Source organism: Mesoplodon mirus (assembly GCF_964341445.2).
Source record: "Mesoplodon mirus genome assembly, chromosome: 3".
Taxonomy (NCBI): Eukaryota; Metazoa; Chordata; class Mammalia; order Artiodactyla; family Ziphiidae; genus Mesoplodon; species Mesoplodon mirus.
The window spans coordinates 72,352,023-72,369,870 of record NC_138978.1 but is presented as its reverse complement, the minus strand read 5'-3'; the positions used below and the strand labels follow the sequence as shown (position 1 = coordinate 72,369,870).

Genomic DNA, 17,848 nt, shown 5'->3' with positions numbered 1-17,848 from the left:
CCCCATGAGACAATCCTTTGACAGATAGAATATGGGCGCTTGAGTTGAGTGACAAAAACAAATAGGACATAAATGGTATAAGAATTCTTAGGGTGAATTTGTGTTTAGAAATTCACTTGCCTTTCATTAAAATGGAACAAAAGAGCAGAATGTGTACTGGTGTCAGAATTGAAATAACAGATTTCTTAGGCTATTGGCAATATTATATATTTTAAAAGCATGTAATTTTTAAAAGTAAGACAATTTTTAATCTAACTTAATTTCAATATTTTCTACTTTTTGGGGGTGTTCACAGAACCAAAAATTGTATTAGGGTAAGTATTATTTTATCTCAATTAATTATTGTATCTTATTATATTAGTATATATGATAGTTTTTCATAATTCAATATAAAGTATGTAGGCATTTTAGTATAACTATGGCTTTCACCTTTGCATGTGTTCTTCAGGGAAACAGAAGCACATCCATTATTTAAATCTATTCCTTGTATTTCATTAAATAGAATTGAACATGCTTGTAATTCTAGAGCTGTATTTTATTTTTCAGAACTTAACTTCCAGAAAGGGAGGGTTTCTAGTTCTCAGTATGAAAAGATATTTCTAGTGGACTGCCACAACAGTACTTGGAAAAGATGGGTTGTAAACAAAGAGTAAAATAGAAATCACTGGCACAGAACTAAAATCCAGTCTTATTAGGGTAAGAAAATGTATTTAATTTGAAAACTGAAATTACCTTCCTGTACAAATTTTTTGAGCTTTGGAGAAATAATTAAGTTTCATCATATGTTTTGCTTACTCACACAGAATGTAACTAAGACTGTTATTTTTGTTATTTATTTATTTATTTTTTATGCAGTAGCCTAAATTCCATTTCACACTTTTGCCAGGTAATTCTCAGCTCAAGCCAACCTTGGGCTTGAGGGATTTCTTCTGCTTTGTGCTCAGGGAAACAATAGAGCATAATTTTGAATGCACAGCAGTTCATTACAGGATCAGTTTGATTGTACCAAAATCATATAACCTCAGATTATTTAATCATCTCATTTCCTAAGCAGAAGACAAATGAATATAAAAGCAAATAGCTTACTGCTACTTGATGTTTAACATAATTAATATAGTTTTCTGGTTTTGCATTTCAAGGATTCATACTACATACATATTCAACAAAGAAAAATATACTATTGCATGCTGATACTGATGCTTCCCATCTTGCCTTAAAATATGTCTTCACTCAAAATTCTGCACTGCAGAGAAATATATGAAAATAGCCCCCTCAGTTTTTTCATCATAAAAGCATTATTTGACTTGGGGTAATTTGGAGGATCACAGAGTAATAGTGCTTTATGTAAAGGATGTTTCATATCTCTATCTGCACTTATACCTCTATAGAGATATATATCTACAAGAATAGATCCTTCAATAAACCTCTAAAGGAAAGTGTCCAGAGTTTAAGGGTTCAGTATTTCTCTATCACCCATAAGCCCTCCACATGAAATAGTTTGGAGCGCCAACCAAGATTGGGTCTTTAGAGATTACCTCTGGAGTTAATATTTTCCTTCACTTGAATTGTTTTTTCTCCTTCTTCTCTTACATCATCACTCTAAAATGAACTGAAATTGTTCAATAAGCTCAAAAACAAACTACTCAGTTTGAACTTAAAGACCACTTCAAATTCCCTTCCCATTTATAAGGACCAAAATGGTCTAGATTTGCAGCAGTTTGGTGCATACTTACTTAGGGTTCTCAAGAAAAATTGTGTCAATTTTTCTGCACCACTATGCAACCTCTAATTTTTTTTTAATCATTTTCCAACAGTATTGTCTTTTTCATGACAATATTCCACTTATAAATATTAACTAATTACTAAATCTTCTATTTCCTGGTAGCACATGAGGTCTTTTTGATTTCAGTGATAGGCTGAGGTGAAATCTGCTGAAATAATGGAACTTTGCAGTATTTCAAATGTGAATGCCAGTTGTAGCCACAAGTGTTGCATATATTTCTTAAGGTTTTCTTCAAAAATTAAATGTAAATTAGATATTTTCCCACCAATCTCTCTGCTGAAGTGCCACAATCAGCAATTCAGAATTTCCATTGGTTTTCTCAAAAGAGCATATTAATAATGATTTCCTCACCTGCTTATAATTCTATAAATTATTCTAGAAAGTTCTGTCACTGTAAGCTTGTTTTTTAAAAATATATTTTAAAATATTTATATGTGTCATTCCACAACTCTCTCTAGAACTATATAAATTCACACATTGTCATTCACAAAACTAGAGTCTTAAAAAACTAAGTTAATATAGAATCCATTTTTCATTTATTATATTTGAGAACATCATTAAAGTTTATGGCTTTTAGAAAGAAAAGTATGCATGTGGTTAGTAAATTAAAAATCCTAGAGATGTCAAATTAAAAATAAAATACTGTTTACCTCGTATACTAATTCCAAATATTCTTTTCTATTTACCACAGTTAAATAGTTACTATAGGCCTCTCCAGAAAAAAATAAAATGTAAATCCTAAATATTGATACTCATATACATACACACATACACCTCTCTGAATATCCATGTATATCCATGTAATTATCTTCTTTAGCAAATTTTATGAAATGACTCACTCATATACATTGTTCTATTCCTTACTTTTTCGTATACTAACATTTTTTAGAGAGATTTCATCTCAGCATAAATACCACTTCTGTTCCATTATCTATGCCCTTTTATGAATCACATCAGTGGGCTGCCTTACCCTTTGGCTTTAGGTTGGATTTGGCCAATAAGAGGCATGAGAGGAAATCAGAGGGAAGGAGAAGAGTGAAGGTGAGGTATTTAATCTCCCAGACCTCTCTGTGCTTTGTTACCTCAGGCTGGCTCTGCCTCTGCACTGCAGGTCATGGCTCCCGACAGGTAATCCTTTGACTCCAGCTACCAATAATAATTTCCTTCCCTCATTCCTTCAGGTTTAAGGATGGTAATGACCTCTGCTGTCAATAATCCCATGATCCTGCACTATTTCCACTATCTCCTGAAGTTCCCTTTTACCTTGCCCATATCTTTGTAAAAGACCCTTGATTATTTCCAATAATTGTTAATTTGAATAAGCTATTTGTTTTTTGTTGTAGTTGTATTTTACAAGGTAAGGATTTGGTTCTCATATGGATGCCTGTGGAGCCTCTAAGAGAGGTTCGAGTTTTAAATAGTGTCATTTTGGCAGCTGAATGGAGAACAGATGACAGAGAGAAAGAGTTGGTAGCAGAGAGGCCATCGAAGTGGATATTATAACAATCCAGATAAGAGATGATGGCAGCTTGCATGAAGTGGTCAAAGTAGATGTAGGGATGTGGTTGAATACTAGATATATTTTTTAACAAATCTGATAAGATTTTCTGATGGATTGATTTTAGGATATGAGAGAAAGAGAGAGCCCCCCCCCCAAAAAAAAAACTTCAGAGCTTTTGGTCTGAGCAACTCGAAGAATGGAAGTGCCTTCACCAAAATAAAGACGAGTAGATTTTAGGAAAAAAATCATGAATTTGCATTTGGAAAAATTTTAATTTTTCAATATCAACTAGACAGTCCAATAGGAAAATATAAATCTGGGGTTTCAAGGAGTAAACATGGGAAAAATCAATACAGAGATGGCATTTACTGTAAGAGACTGGATAAAACTGATAACATTGTGTGTAAAAAGGGAAGGTGAGAGAACTAAGTCTTGGGACAATGATGTTTTGAGGCAAAGGTTGGAAGAAAAGTAAACCCTGGAAAAGGACAAAAGCCAGAAGACAGTGGAGTAAGAGAATAATCGACAGATTTTGAGAAGCTACATAAAAAAATTGCTTCAAGAGAGAGAATGATGAATTTTGTCAAATGCTGCTTAGGAGGCAAGTTACAATTGACCAATGAATCGGGTTGCAAGGAAGTCATTATGGGGCTTGACAAAACTATTGTGTGGCAAGAATTCATTATGGAATGGAAGAAGTAGAAATATAGAGAGTAAATGTAGATTACTCTTTCAAGGGATTCTCATCAAGGTCAACAAGATCAAAAGGGAACAGAAAAAGGGGAAATTGGATAGTGTCCAAAGGAAGATATATACTTGGTGTTAAAAGAATGTGAAACTTTTCCTATGCATTTTTCTACTCTCTTTTTTAAATAAAAAGCAAGATTTTCAGCTGAGAGTAAAGAGGGAAAGGAGGGTTGAAGTTTTGCAGACACAGAAATATATGTAATAGCCATCTCAGACAGAGGTCAGCAAACATTTGTCCCAAAGAGCCAGATATCAAATACGTTAGGCTTTATGAAAGATAAAGTCTCTCTCACAGCTACAACTTCTGTATTACATTGTAAAAGCAGCCACAGACAACACATAAACAAATAAGCATGACTGTGTCAATAAAATTTTATTTATAAAAGCAAGCAGAGATGTATTTGGCTCACAGAAGGTTACTTGCTGACCCTTGATCTAGAAGAGTGAAAAAAAATGAATGGACAAGAGAAATGCAGAAGAGTTTCTAGAAAGCTCTCAAGGCTGCTTTGAGGGTATAATCATATATATAAAGTGGGACTAGCCAGGATGGAGCGGTTTTTCTTTAATCACGTTCTAGGTGCTTGTGGGCAGAGGTACCCGTGCTAAAGAAAATGTTGAAAAAGACATGTCTCTTTTATCCTTAGTTTCTGCCAAGATGTGAGCTGCTCTAGTCACTTAACCTCCCCTCTCTTTTCATTCCTTTCATCTTGTGCTTTCTTTTGTATGGTTTGGCATCCTTCTCTGTTCAGCAGCCTGAGTGATTTTCTTTTTTTTTTTTTCATTTTTATTTTATTTTATTTTTTTACATCTTTATTGGAGTATAATTGCTTTACAATGGTGTGTTAGTTTCTGCTTTATAACAAAGTGAATCAGTTATACATATACATATGTTCCCATATCTCTTCCCTCTTGCGTGATTTTCTTAATCCCTCTCTCAGACCAGTAGCTGCCTGCGTTCTCCCCTTCAGGGTCTCCACTGCATTATGTGCCATATTCCAAGCATGCCTCCCTAGGCCTTGCAGGAGCCGGATCCTCCCTCCTCTGTCTCATCTCGCAGCTCTTTATTCTCTTGTTATTACACTCCATGCATTCTGATCCTGTTTCTGTTTCTCGAATGTATCAAACCTTATTCTGTCTTCAGTCTCTTTCCTCTGCTTGGAATGCTCTTCTTCTGAACCTTACCTAAATTCCTGCTTATTTCTCAAGCTCTGTTTAAAACGCCCCGTCCTCTTGGAGGCTTTCCCCAGTCTTATGAATATTCCCCTCCCCCCTCCATGCCTCCTCCTACCCACACAGCAACCCATTAATTTTTCCTCTAGGACTCTGCCCTTCCCCTTCACCGGGTTCAACATAATGTTGCATTTATACCTGACGTCATTTGTTTAATGTCTAGATGGCTACTAAAGGATGCACCTCATGAGGGCAGAGTCCACGTTGGTGTTTGTTCCACCAACACACATCCCGGCATAGCCCCTGATATAGTAGATTTGTAATCAGGATTTACTGGTGAATGAATTAAGGAATTCTCTCAGATCTTCTGCATTTTATGGTTGAGAGGTAAGCTAGGAGCCCCACTGCTACTTTCTGTTACTCCTTGCATTGTTCTGCTCAGGCTGCCATGAAAGAATGCCACACCCTGGGTGACTTAAACAACTAGAATTCGTTTTCTCACAGTTCTGGAGGGTGGAAGTCCAAGATCAAGGTGCCAGCCGAGTTGGCTTCTGGTGAGGAATCTCCCCTCAGTATGCAGACAGTATCTTCTTGCTGTGTCCTCACGTGACCTTTTCTCTGCACAGGCTTACATGGAAGGAGAGCTCTGTGTCTCTTCCTCTTATTGTAAGGACACCAGTCCTATCGATAAGGGCTCCAACCACATGACCACATTTTATCTTTCCTTAAAGGCTCTATATACAAATATTGTCACACGGGGGGTTAGAGCTTCAACATATCAAGTTAGAGGGACACAATTCTGTCTTAATACTCCTCTGCTCTAGACTGGGTCAGATTCTCTCTTATATGCTCCCATAATGCCCTGCTACACACCAGTACACACTAGTCTATTACACTCCACATCTTACATGTCTGATTCCATGTCTCTCTTTCTGCTTGATACTTAAGTTCAGAAGAGCACCAGTTGTATCAGTTTTGCTCAACATTCTATCCCAGTTATGCATACTACCTGGCACATAGTAAACACCCAAAACTACTTTTTGAATAAATGAGTGTTTTCTGTATTCAGAGCTTTATCTTACAGAGAAATCCTAATATTTGTGTGTTCCAACTAATTACACTATCTTATGAAAAATATAATCCTTTGAAGATTTTTCACTTGCTTTCTACAGTCAATCTGAAGATAGAAAAACAAATTAAAAATTAAAATACAAAAGGGGGGGCTATAGTTTATGAGTCTTAACACATAGATACAAATGTGTTGTGTGAAACTTGTTTGATGTTGATTTGGACAAAACCATAAAACAGACAATCTGGAGACAATAGAAAAAATGTAAACACAGACTGGATACTAGCTGATATAAATGATTTTAATTTTGCTAGGTTCATGATAATGGCATCATGATATTTTTAAGTCCTTACTTATTAGAGATAATGTATTTACTGGAAAATGACATAAGATATAATATCTTGGATTTCAAAAAATATTCCAGGAAAAAAAAGTAGAGAAGAGAGATAAAATGAGATTAGCAAAGTGTTAATATTTGTTGAAGCTGGGTGATGGAACATAAGGATTCATTTATACTATTCCCTCCCATTTTTATGTTTAAAATTTCTATAATAAAATTTTAAAAAATAGATGAAATGGAAAGAAGTGCTATGCACAAAGTTATTGACTTTTTAAAAATTTTCCATGCAAAATCAAACCTATAATCCTTTAGGGGGATTAATTCAGTTATAGTGATGGTGGAGTATAATGGCAACTGGCCAAAAAATAACTTTGTTATTTTATTTGAACTCACCAAGTCACTGACAAAACAACTTGTCATCCCTGGCAATATTCAGTATCCTGGGGGACAAAATGGAAGAATTTATGTCCCATATTAAAAATCACATCGTGAACTGAATACATAGAAAGGCAACTTGGAAATTTTTGAAAGTATCATCAAGAGTAAATATATAAAGTTTGAAAAATTATGGTGCTTCATATCGATGGTTGAAATAGCATGAAAGGTAGTAAAATCACCCCATTCACTCCTGAAGAGCAATCTGTCTTGAAATGTGTCATGAAGTAGGGGCCTTGTTGAATTTAGGAATTAATTTTTCAAATGACTGAAGTAATTGCAGTAGTAATATTGAGATAAAAAGACTCCTCCTCATGATGTCATATTGAGCCACTTTATATTATTATTTATATTTTGTAGATATGATGTAGAAATGCTCAGAAATGCACTGTCCACAGGGATCTCTTTTATTGTGCCATAAAGATAACTATTCAAAAATAAACTAGTAACCTGAAAGATGGATTAAAGGGAAAATAACTCTTACAAAGTGCCCACTTTTTGATATTAACTAATCAAGGGCAATATTCATTCTTTCATTTAACATACAAATAATTTATTTGCATTATAATCTATCAAGTAGAAATTATCCTATAGATAAATTGAGAACCAGAGTATTTTAGGCAATTTTCCCCAGGTTGCACAGTTAATAAAAGAAGGGCTCTGATTAAAGCCCAGATGTATATGACTCCAAACCTGTTTGCTTAACCACTTGTGTACATTATGTTACTACATTTATGAAACATCCATTGAGCACTGGAGGAGTTATATGCCCTGGTTTAAGGTTGCAGCTTGAGATTTTAAAAACAGGAAGTTGATCTAGGATTACTGGTTGTTTGTGTAGGTGAAATGTCTCAGTCCTTTGGGGTACTATAACAAAAATACCATAGACTGACAACTTAAACAATAAACATTTATTTCCCACAGTTCTGGAGGCTGAGAAGTCCAGGGTCAAGGCACCAGCAGATTCAGTGTCTGGTGAGGACCTGTTTTCTGATTTGCAGATGGCTACCTTCTCACTGTGTCCTCACATGGCAGAAGGTGATAGAGAGTCCTCTGGGGTTTCTTCTATAAGGGCACTCATCCCATTCATGAGGTCTCCACCCTCATGACCTAATCATCTCCCAAATGCTGGTCTCCTAACACTGTCACACTGGGGATTAGGATTTCATCATGAATTTAGGAAAAACACATTCAGTTCATAACAGAGTCAGACCCCATAATGATCCATGATCTGGCCCTTCACTGGAAGGTTCATGGAACTATTTTGTCAGGTCCACCAGAGTTAATTAGACTCAGGGATCTGACTGCTTCACAACTACAGGCTATCAACTGGTCCTAAGTTAGGAATTAACTAAAAGACTTCTGCCACACTATATTCCCCAACACCAGTTTACATAACTTTAAATAATGTGAGCGGGGACTCAACAAACAGCCAAATAGCAGTTGCTTCAGGCTGTCTCACCACATGTACAGCACAGTTTCCAGACACTCCCCCCCACCACTACCAACACACAGGCTGTGCTTCCTTCAAGAGATAAGGTCAAAGTGGGTGAGGACCACTTCAATATGGAAAAACATACCCCCTCTGGTCCCTGTCTAGCATTTGCACTATACTTGTCACGAGATTCCTTTAAGAGTACTTGGGATCTTTAATGAAAAGATATCTAACTATTTAGAAGAAAGATATGGCCACAATCTCTGGACGATTTTCAAGGTTGTATTTATACTGAGCTTCATCTTTCCAGAATGATCAAAACACTCTCCAGTTTTTGTTACAATTTTATAATAAATTGTGCAGGGGCTGCCCTGGTGGCACAGTGGTTGAGAGTCCGCCTGCCGATGCAGGGGACACAGGTTCGTGCCCCGGTCTGGGAAGATCCCACATGCCACGGAGCGGCTGGGCCTGTGAGCCATGGCTGCTGATCCTGCATGTCCGGAGCCTGTGCTCCACAACGGGAGAGGCCACAACAGTGAGAGGCCCGCATACCACAAAAAAACAAAACAAAAACAAAACAAAACAAAAAAATAAATAAATAAAAATAAATTGTGCACATTCTTCTAAAATTTTGGATATCACATGAATAAAGAAATGCATGTATGAAGGTGTATGTGTTATATATATATATTTATATATGTTGGAAAATGTTTGTCTTGCTGTAACGTAAACTATGAACCTTGGTTGATAATCATGTGTCAATATAGGTTCATTGATTGTGACAAATGTACCACTATGGTGTGGGATGTCCATAGCAGGGAAGGTTGTGGGTGTGTGGAAATAGGAAATACATGGAATTCTCTGTACTTTCCACACAATTTTGCTGTGAACTTAAAACTACTCTAAAAAAATTAAGCTTATTAATTTAAAAAAATCTGTCAATGGATTTTATCCTTAAAACACAAGTAATTAATTGTTAACATCATTATTTTTTTTTCTTTTTTCCCTGTATTTAATGAACTATTTATGTATATATCTGGTCATAACAGTAAATTAAAATGGAGTTTAAAGCATTTCACCAAATATTTCTCATCTTTTAAAAAGTGAAAGTTAAAATTCATTTTTGTTAAGGTAAACTAACCTATATGTAAATTATACATCTTTCTCATAAGAAAATATTAATTCCTAATCTTGTGTTGGTGACTTTTTGTTTCAGAGATAAATACAAATGTATCATTATTTCCAGCATAAAGAAACTACTAAAGGAAATGCTTTCACAGTTTTCAGCTTTCCTATTGTCTCCATAGATTCTATCCAGATGAACTTGTGTAATTCAGAGCAAACCAATTATTTCAGTCTTTTCGTATGCTTATATTTTAGAATCAGATCAGTGAACTGAACTGATTAATGGGGAGGTTCAAAAAGAGATCAAAGTTTTTAAGATTTTCCAATGAAGAAAATTACCAGTAGGCTAGACCAAAAGGCTAGATTGAATCTAATTATATGAAAAAAAATCAAATACAACTGCAGTCAGTTTAAATAATAACACATCTATTAAACTGTAATGCACAGAATACAGTTCTATTTTAGGCTCCTTGAGGATTATTTAGAGAAATTAAAATCTTATTTAAACCATTTTGTGCTCAAAAGTACAATGCTTAAAAGAAATATGAACATTATTGAAACTTTTAAAACATAGAAATTTGAAATGGGTACACCTAAGAGTTGCCCCTCCCCAATTCCAAAATTGACTATTTTCATAAACTTTGGTTCATTTATTTTTCTGAGTTAATGAACTGAATGTCTCTTTCCCATAACCCCTTACCCCCAGTGGGAATTATTAACCTGGGGGAAGGGGGCGGGGGGGAGTTGGTGGCCAGGAAGGGAATAGAAGTAAAGTACTTGATTAATTTCTTCTCAGGCCCTTCTTCCCATTTCCACAGTAGAAGAAGGCAAGAATTGTGACTTTGTGTCTAAGCAGAACTAAGTTTCGAATAAGTTACACCTCTTGTGATTCTCAGAGCAATATTGGGGACTACAAAGGATGTGAGTCAGTGTGGAGATTCCTGGTGCTGTGTTCAAGTTCTAAAATCTTTGAATATTAGTGAACCCCACAAAAAGAATCCCAGAAGATCTGATGTATAGATTTTTGAGTTATCTCTTAGATTGAAAAGAATATATGTTGTGTATTCATCTCTTCTGGATCAAATAACAACTTGATTCCTATTATCCCTGTCCCCACAGAAAACCAGCATCAGAACCAGTGTTGTCTATTAAATGAACAATTTTATAAATTTTCAGTAAATATTTAATATCACAGGTAAGATACTTTATTTTTCACACATCTTTTAAGATATTGATTATGCACCTCATATATTTGAATATTATGATTATTAATCTTTATCCATTTAAGGCGACATTCTTAGGAGTGAGCACAGGGACTTCCTAAATTATTTTCCTCATCAACACAGCCAGCTCCAGCCTGTTTTCCAATATCACAGTAATTTAACAGCTGAGCTGGCAGCAAGACATGGGCCAGAGCTGCAAGGAAAGTGAAAGCCACAGTCTTTTTACCAAAAGCTAAAATGTGCTTTTGCATCTCACAATGGTTTTGCAGCTGCCATTCATCTAATCCCAGCAGAATGCCTGTGCCCAATTCAGCTATTTTCAATTTTTATACATAATCTGGTAACTTTTAACAAAATAAACGGGACTTTCTAATAAGGAGACAATTTAATCTTTCTTTAATGGCTCACTGTACACCTGTGTGTGTTCATCAGAGCTAGGCAAAGTTCTTCTGTAGCTTAAGTAATAATCATTGTCTTAACAAGTATGAAACAAGTATAATCATGGAGAATGCAAACCAAGCAGGGATCTTAGGCTGTCAAGACATTCCTTTTCACACATAGCCAGTGTAACCTTGTTTGGTTGATTTTTAAAATTGATTTATACAATGGAAAAGCCACAAAGCTGGTATTTTCTAATATTGGTATGTTGTTCACAATACATTGCTAAAAGAGACCCTGAAATCAAAGTTAAGTGGGAAGGCACTGGATGTGGCCAACTCTTGATACATTAAGTTACTTCCAAATAGAAAACAATTCAGAATATCTCAAAACACAGTAGCTCCAAATACTCTACAGAGCTATGCCAATTCCAACAAAAAAGAATGAATATTCACCTGCAAATGTACACATTCATTCTGTACTATTTTTGGCTAGACATTAGACACACTCCTGAAGGGTATATTAGTTGTCAGATCATATAGGCCTTATAAAAAGGCTACATCATTGGACTTTATATGTTCTTTTAGTTATCTATTGCTGCATAGCCAATTATCTCAAAACTTAGTGCTTAAAACAGAAAACAGTTAGAGATGATTCTCACTATTTACAGTAGTTATATTTTATAAAGTCACTGCAAACACAGAAGTAGTGAATACTGAACCATTGCTCCTGGGGAAAACACAGGCTTAGGCTCCTGCAAGCCTCTGGCCACAAACTTTTTATCAACCAACCAATACATAAATTTGTTTTACGTGTATTACTCGATAAAAACAACTTGTTTAATATATATTGTTGATTCATTAATATTGAACTCGTGGTCAACAGCTCTATAATTCATGCCTGAGAGAAGTTTGTCTAACACATATATTTTCTCCAAAAGGCACATCACAGCCTTCTTGTACTTAGGAACACTAGATGCACTTCAGCACTTTGCTTGGGGCCATTGTAAACAACGAAATCACCATCAAAAAACACCAAAAATGCGAAAAACACAGCACCAAATAGACAATGAAAACGACACTTGTTTACAGTAGGAGACCTTATAGAAGATGGCAGAGATCGCCTTGTTTGATCTTAACTGGGAAGAGGCACAATCATTGGGCCACTCAGATTTTTCACTGCTCTGCACATGGCGGTGAATGACTGTAAAAATTCCATGATGTTGATTTTGTGATTATGAACATATTTTAGCAAGTAGGCAAATTTGCAAATAGAGTATCTGTGAATAATGAAGACAGATTATATTTTTCCAGTCTCTGAGGGACAGGAATCTGAGAATGGCTTAGCTAGCTCTTACTCATTCCTCAGAGTTGAATTTATATGACACTTCCTCCTAGAATCTTGTCCTAGATAAGGCTGAGTTAAGCCCTCTCTTTGTCTCTTGTGCCCACTTTTATCATATCACTTGTTAGACTAAGCCATCAGGTCATGGCAACACGTCTTTCTCAATACTCAATTGTAAGCTCCTTCAGGGCAAGAACTGTGTCTTACTCCTCACTATATTTCCAGCACCTTCCACAAGAGTTGGCTTAATAGGGCTCTCAATAATTCTTGAATAGCTCAATAAATTAAAATCTACTTTTAAGTAATGGGGTAGGTAATGTCAACGTGGAAATACTGAAGTACCTCCCAGTGTATTGTGTATTTAATTTTTAGTTATCAATGAAATGAACACATTTGCTTCTTTAAATACTAGCTCTGAGGACTACTTTGCATCAAGGAATTTACAAATATTGTACAAGTATTAACGGATTGAGATAACTGGAAAAAAAAGCTGGTAAAATAACAAATGAATAATTATTAACTTTAAATCAGTCAAATCTTGGACTGCTGAAAAATGTATCCAGGTTATTGTCAAGGACTGTGAGAGCTTTCCCTCCTTGCAAGCTAAAATGTTGGCCTGCCATGGTTTCATGAAAGGAGGACACAACGACAGCAGGAATAGAAAGGAAAAAATCATTAGAGACACTGTAACCATTAAAATGACTATAAGTGAATATTTTGAACAACTTTATGCCAATAAATTTGACAACTTAGGTAAATGGACAATTTCATCAGACACATACACACACAAAAAATAGACAGTACAAAATACCGATAACTGTAAAGGAAATTAATATCATTTTTTTCCCACAAAGAACTGTGGACTCAGATAGCTTCACTGTTGAATTCTACCAAGTATTTAAGGAAGAAATAATACCTATTATACACAAACTTTCAGAAATTTGTGGAAGAGAGAACACTTCCCAATACATTTTATAAAACCAGAATAACTTTGTGGTGAAATATTACAAGAAAAAAATCAGACCAATATCTCTCACAAACACAGATGCAAAAATTCATAACAAAATATTAATGAATTCAATAAATCCATGTATAAAAAGGATAATATGTTATGGCAAAGGTAATTTAGCCCAGAAATTTAGCCTAGTTTTTCATTCAAAAATCAATGTAACTCAATACATTAACAGAATAAAAGAGAAAGCCATATGACTTTCTTAGGAGGACAAAAAAAAAAAAAAAAAAAAGGCAAAATTCAACACCCATTCATGATTTTTAAAAAATAACACATCAAACTAAGAATAGAAAGAAACTTCCCCTTAATCCAAGAAGGGGAATTTAAGAAAAGTCTAATGCTGACATCACACTAAATAAAATATTGAGCCCTTTTCTCCTGAGATAGGAAAAAAGGTCAAGATATTTACTTTTACCACTTCTGTTTAGCACTGTATTGAATGTCCAAGCCAGTGCAATAAAGTAAAAATATTTAAAAATAAATAAAAAACCTAAAATCTAGGAATAAGTAAAACTGTCCTTATGTGAAAATGCCATGATTATGTATAAAACTCTATGTAGTCTACAAAACAATAGCTAAAATTAATAAGTGAATTGATCAGGATCACAGGATTCAAAATAAATATATAAAAATGATTTGTATTTTTATCTACTAGCAATAAACAATACCATTAAAAGTAACATTTCAAAGTACTTTATTAAATCCAATGAAATATATGCACAACCTGTATATTGAAAAAATAGGATACATTGCCCAAAGGAATTAATGAAGACCCAAAGGGATAGATTTACCATTTTATGTATTGGAAGGTTCAATATTTTTAAGATGTTCCTTCTCTAATTTGCCCCATGGATTCAACACAATCCCTAACAAAATCCTAAAAGGATTTCTAGTAGAAACTGGTGAGAAAATTCTAAAATTCTTATGGAAATGCAAAGAATCTAGAAAATATCTTGAAAAAAAAATAGAGTTAAAGAAATTACATGAACTGATTTCAAAATTTACATAACTGTGATTTTGGTGTAAGATAGAGAGATTCATGAACAGAACAGAGTCCAGAAACAGACTCACATATCTAACCATTTGATAAATAAATTGGGAAAGAAGAGTTTTTTTGACAAATGTTGATTAAACAACTAAATATCTATATGAAATATGAAAGTAGACCCCAATTTCAAACCATACACAAAGATTAATTTGAGATAAGTCATAGGCCTAAATTGAAAATTCAGAACCGTAAAACTTCTAAAAGGATCCAATCCTAATAACCTTAGAGTAAGCAAAGATTTCTTGGTAAGGACAAAAACAAAAAAACAAAACCACACAACTTTTAGCAGAAGTGAAATGGATTAATTGGAAATTTTCTGCTCATGAAAAGATTTCCCTTAAAAATGAAGATAAACCAAATGCAAGGAGAAATATTCATGACATTTATATGACAAAAACACATATTCAGATTATACAAAAACTCCTAAACAATAAAATTATGAAGTCTGATTTTTTTAATGGATAAATTATTACAACAGGCAATTTCCAAAAAAAAAAAGGTATTCAAGTGAACAATAAGCACATGAAAAGGCACTCAAAATCATTTTCGATCAGGGACATACAAATTAAAATGAAAACCACAGGGGCGGGAGGCTCCGCTTGGCGGGCGACACATTCCGGGCGCCGGAGAGCGAGGGAGGCCGGGCCGGCAGCAGGGCCATGAAGCCCCCGGGGGGAGAGCCGAGCGATCGTCCAGAAGCAGCCGCACCTCCACGCAGGCCTTAACAGCATGGCATCTAATATTTTTGGACCCACTGAAGAACCTCAGAACATACCCAAAAGGACCAAGCCCCCTGGGGGGGAAGGAAGTGGTATACTTGATGAATCCATGCCTGTGCAGACTCGACAGCGTCTGAAGCCCCCTGTTGGGAAGCCCAGTGTCATTTTTGGCTCCCCAGTCGCTGCTGCTTCACCCATGGCACACCCAACAAACCCAAGGACCACGTGTTCCTGTGTGAGGGAGAGGACACACCGGACCTTAGAGCCGCAGCCAGCGCCTCCCCCAGACAAGAGCCGGCCTGCCCGGTGGCCCGCCATCGGCAGCCATGAGCCCAGGCTGAGCCCGAGGCCTCGTTCCCACAACAAAGTCCTGAACCCGCCTGGAGGCAAGTCCAGCGTCTCCTTCTACTGAGACGCTACTGCATCCCCCAGAGCCAGACAGGAAACTCGAGAGATAGGATTTCAAAGTTGTAGTTTCTTTAGCCCGAAGGAGCGGGGTGGGGAGAGGGTCTGTTGGGTGGACACCTGAAGCTGCTGCTGCGGCTCCACTGCCATCACGAGAAGCCCGAGACCTCGCCTCCCGGAAACCAAAGGAGGAAACGGGATGCCTGGTGTGGGAGGAGCTCTCGGGTGGGTGGGAGGAGCTATCGGGTGGGTAGGCGGGGAGGCGGTGCCAGGCCAGGTGCGCCTGAGGAGTGGGGTCTTCGCGTCCTTGGTGTGTTGGCTAGCTGGGTATCTAGGAGTCACTAACATAGTAGCAGAGTTTAAAGCCTTTGAGAGAAAACCAAAGACCACGTGTCCATTGCTGTGGGATAGAAGAGCAAGACACACTGAAACCCTGGCGGGGTGGGGAGGCGGGTATCTGGATAGAGCCCTGAGGTCCTGACGCCGTTTACCCTTCAGGGACACGGTCTCCGTTCCTGCGACTTCGGCCGCAGTGTTTTCGCTTCAGTTCCACAGATTTTCTTGAAACATCTTCATTGCTTTTCCTCAGCAGCTGTCAACAAAAAAACAAAATGTTGTTCCCAGTCTTACGCTTTATGGAAAGATTTTGCACCCTGATCTCCCGAGGTGTCCCGCTTCTGCCCTCTCAATCCTTGGCCAGATCTTATGTAGAAATCTCTCCCTTTCATCCAGGAGAGACTGGTTTGGGGCTCTTTACAGGCAGTTTTGCTTGTGAATTGTTCTTTTTTTCCTCATCAGCCTCAAGTCCAGGCCTTTGTTCCTCACCAGAGATGTGGACAGTTCCCTTCACCAGCGACACTTCCTTTCTGCAAGGGCACTAACTTCTACAGGACTTTAAAACTACCCAGATATATCCAGGCAATGGGATTGTTTAACTCCTTCATATGTCTTCCTTTATATTCCTGCTGACAGTGGGAAGAAGAGATGCTTGAGAACCTTGGGTTCTTAGGTTTGGATTCTGTCATACTAGCTCAAGAGCTGTTCTCAAGTACCAGCTTTACATCAGTAACTGTTGACTCTGGTCTGTTTCTGACACATTTCTAGAAAAAAGTCTGTTGCTCAGGTACACCAAAGAGGAAGGAAAGTTTTCTTAGGCCACCCTTTATAAAGCTTTGCAGAACCTCTGGACCATATTCACAGTTTCCAGATGAGGCTTAGATACCTTAGGCTAAGACATTAAATAGTTTGGCAGTAAAGTCTCAACCGGCCCATTCCATGGTATTTGCCAGCAAAGGTAATGGGCTGGCAAGAATCATGCTGCTGTAATCTGTCAGGCGAAAGTTTCTCCCATCGAGCCTCTAAAGGGCTATGGTCTCGGTTCCTGTACTGCAGTCATGTGGGATCAACAGTTTGGGTTGGAGCTACTGGTACGAGTGCCTACAAAGCTAATGCAGGTGCTAAAAATGTCTTCATCGTTGTTAAAGTGCAGTCGCACTCCTAGTGGCCGGGACGCTCACGTGCCTGCAGGAGCTCCCTGCCAAGTTCTGCATCCTCCGCCAGCTCTGGGGGGTTCGCACGGTGCTTTGCCAATCAAAGACACTTTGCCTTTCTGTCCCCCTGCTGACTTTGGAGCCAAGAGACACTGATTCCATGTGACTCTGTCAAGAGCTTCCTATCTCCTCCATCCTTCAAATGGTCATTTATAGGAAAGTTGTCTGGAATTCAGAGCATTTTTTTCCACATTAAAAAATATCATACATGGTGGTTAGCTTTTAAGCTCAAACACACTAACTTAGTTAGTTAAACAAACTAACTTGTTTAACTTACAGTAAGATGTTCCAAAAGTAGAAATGAACTGCTATTTCTAACTTTTTTTTTTTAATATACAAGAAGATGATTTGTGAATTCCAAATTGGATCGCCAAGAAGACCCTGACGTGCTGCTGGCCCTCGGGTCTTCAGTCTCACGGTCAGTTACATGAGGGGAAGAGCTTTCTAGATCTGTCCCCTGGCAGGGACTTCTGGGGCAGAGCTGGGGATAGAGGCCTGGGGGAAGGAGGAAAAAAACCAGAGCAGAGCCTCTGGGCAGCAGTGACCACATTGCCTTACTTTTGT

General features: G+C 37.1%; 1 pseudogene across 1 annotated transcript in view; it reads left to right on the top strand.

Annotated features, from left to right (window-relative positions):
* LOC309799152 (jupiter microtubule associated homolog 2-like) overlaps positions 1-15,780 on the top strand; it is a 62,222-nt pseudogene extending 46,442 nt beyond the window's left edge. The window contains exon 4 of the transcript in view: positions 15,194-15,780. The product of the transcript in view is annotated as a jupiter microtubule associated homolog 2-like (transcript). The remainder of the gene's footprint in view (positions 1-15,193) is intronic.
* The last annotated feature ends 2,068 nt before the right edge of the window (positions 15,781-17,848 follow it).